Raw genomic sequence first — 2997 nt, 5'->3', positions numbered from 1 at the left:
TAGTTATTGGCATAGACTCCTTGGTAGTGAACCAGCTTTGCCATTCACTGTCCTCTAACTAGTTGCCCCAATCTGTTTCTCGACATAAATCCAATTTTGCAAACCATGGGCATTGCCTTGATGTTCAACGACTTATAAGAAAATCTAACTGTTACTTTGTGTCTTTATATGGTCATAGAACTCATTGATGACTTCTAATGTCCTTATATTTTATAGTAGAGTTATATAATATATAGATTTATAGGTAGACATAGAAATAAAATACACAAGTGTTAAAAAGAAGAGAAAACTCCCTGTGATAAATATGTAGCCTGAAATTTTGTGAGTAGCAATGTCAATTAAATCACATGACTTGTTTTCAAAATGTTCCTTGATGGAAAACTGTCAGTGAAGGTAAAATTGATCATGAAGCTGACTTGATAAAAGCACCTTTTTTGTCTCTAAAAAGGAAACTTCTGCATTTTGTGAGAGGGTGTCCAGCCAAGGAGCCCGTGAAGAGGATGAAGATGGAAGTGAAAAACAGAATAGAAGAGAAGAAGACTAGAAGATTGCAAGAAGAATCAGAAAAAGACTCACCGATCCTGGGATCCAGTGGCTGTGAGTTTCTGTCATCTTTCTTTGCAGATCCTGGCTCCACTAATGTTCGGCAGCTGAGCCAATAAGGCCAATCAGCGGCTGGGAAGGGGAGCCAATCATCACTCCCCTCCTGTTGTTTGAATTGTTGGAGCCCTGATTGGCTTGCCGCGTCACCACGCAGCGTAGCGTTGATGCCATGTGATGTAAGCTATATAAGCCACTGCCATCTTGAGTTTAGTCCGGCGGTGGAACCCTGGAGTGCAGACGTCGTGGGATATTCGGAAGAAACCAAGAAGACAATGGTGGTGGTAGTGGTAGGGAGCCCTTGTAATGGCTAAGAGTGTCCCTGCCATGAACATAGAGGAAGTCAACGCACTTAAGGGGAGAAGAGGTGCTGCCGGCTGGAGGGTCTTGAAGATCTGAAGATGCCAGGGATAAGTTGAGTATGCTGCGCATAGCTGGTGAGTATAATGACTGCTTGTTAGGTTGGGCACAAGGCCCATGATGCAATTTGGGCATTAGGCCCGTGGGCAGGTAGTGGGTACAAGGCCTTGCTCAGTTAGGCCCTTAGTTCAGTTGGGCCTAAGGCCCATTGCTTAGGAGGGTGCAAAGCCCATAGCTTAGGAGGGAGCAAGGCCCATAGCTTAGGAGGAAGCAAAACAATGATTGTTAGCAGGGAACAAGGCTCTGATAGTTAGCAGGGCACCAGGCCCTTGATAGTTGTTTAGCTGGTGCTAGGCCCTATGTACTTAAGAGGTCATATTAGGTTAGGAGGGCTCTCGGCCCTTGATGTAGTGGGACATTAGGTCCCTTGGCAGTGAGTTTAAGCACTGGACAGTTGAGAGTGGCATACGAGGCCCCTCTATCCAGTCTAGAAGGGCACCAAAAGTCCTTAGTTCCTAAAGTGACAGGCTTAGAAGCCGGTTGTCCAGGCAGTAGGTGGAGGCCTGCAGTGTAGCTTGGTGCTGGCAGATACTGCTGGCCCAGGGCCGGTAAGACTTAGTAGGATCGGTCTGTTCCCAGAGCAGTAAAAGGTGACTATTTGTGAGGTGGTCACTGGCAGGTAACACACCGATCTGTTCATTGTTGTTCATATGTAACCCGTCTATTACTGTTAGTATATTTCCCTGTAGTATCCACAAGTCGGGCTTCATTAAAGACTGTGCTGAAGTGAAGAGCAGTTGCGGTGTGTCTGTGCGGATGGAAGGCGGTCCATTGTGAACAAGGTAATGCATCTTTGTGCATCTGTTCCGTTCCCCATAGGTGTTACAATTTTAAGGAATAATGTACCCCTTACTGTGAAACACAATGAATATCAAACATCTCCCCGGAGAGCCACAGAACTCTAATATCCATCTATCGATCTGTCTGTCTGTCTAGCTAGCTAGCTAATTATGCAACAGTTAGAACTCAGGTGTTGGAAATAAATGTTTTGTTTTTAAGCTCTTCTTCTACCTCCTACCCTATGTTCTACTTAAAAAAAAATTAAAGTTATTCAAACATCATCATCATCATCAACAACATGTATTTATATAGCGTCAACAAATTCCTTAGCGCTTTACAAATGGGGACAAAAACAATAATGTACAATACTGGTTTATACAGACAAAGAGGTAAGGCCCTAGCCTGCAAGCCTATTCAATAATTATAAATGTTTTTTCCTTTGCTGTGTCTATATACAGTCACATAAACAAGTAGTTTATAAACTAAACCTGTCTATATTGTATTAAATAAAGAATACTTATTGTTATAACAGTCATAGACGTCATAAACTAATAATAATCTTGTCATTTTGTGTCGTTCCTCATAGAGAACTATTGAGAGCTACATTCTACAAACACTTGTTGAGCATTTATGAATGTACGGCATAATTTATAAATGTTGGCCATGGTTCTGCAGCAGACAGGTGGTAGTGAGGATACAAATCATCTCGTAAACTAGGACTACAAAAATGATTCTGTTCTTTAAAAGTCATCAAGTTACTGAAGCATAAAGGACACACAGAGTTCTTCGGAAATATGTGATAACTGAATGCACTGCATTTTCAAGAGGAACATACTATTCATAAATACGGGCCTTGTACATCTTGTTAAAATAAAGGATGGAGATTGCCAAGAAAGAAAATAAAAAAGAATATTCTATTCTGAAAACAATGATAATGAAATAGGATATTTACCAGGTAAATTCTCATTATCCAACTAATACATCCCCCAGTCTGACTCACAAATACAATGATTTACTCTGGCCCAACCTAATCAGTACTCTCCTTTTTTCTTAACCAATTCAGGTCCAGGAATTCATTTATTGTGCAAACTTAAAGCATAGGAAAAGTAATTAAAACTGCTCATATTTAAAGAAAAACATACAGCACAAGAGCTTTTCTATCCATATAGAGCATTCCAAGGGACACTCGGAGCCAAC

General features: G+C 41.3%; 1 long non-coding RNA gene across 1 annotated transcript; it reads left to right on the top strand.

The window, feature by feature from the left end:
• Positions 1 to 668: 668 nt before the first annotated feature.
• Positions 669 to 2749, top strand: LOC142109660 (uncharacterized). The gene is made up of 3 exons (XR_012680429.1): positions 669 to 1037; positions 1710 to 1802; positions 2387 to 2749. It is a non-coding gene; the product is annotated as an uncharacterized LOC142109660 (long non-coding RNA).
• Positions 2750 to 2997: the final 248 nt, after the last annotated feature.

This window comes from Mixophyes fleayi, chromosome 1 (assembly GCF_038048845.1).
Source record: "Mixophyes fleayi isolate aMixFle1 chromosome 1, aMixFle1.hap1, whole genome shotgun sequence".
In the NCBI taxonomy this organism is placed as follows: domain Eukaryota; kingdom Metazoa; phylum Chordata; class Amphibia; order Anura; family Limnodynastidae; genus Mixophyes; species Mixophyes fleayi.
Note: the sequence above shows the minus strand (reverse complement) of the source record. Positions and strands in the feature narration are given on the sequence as shown.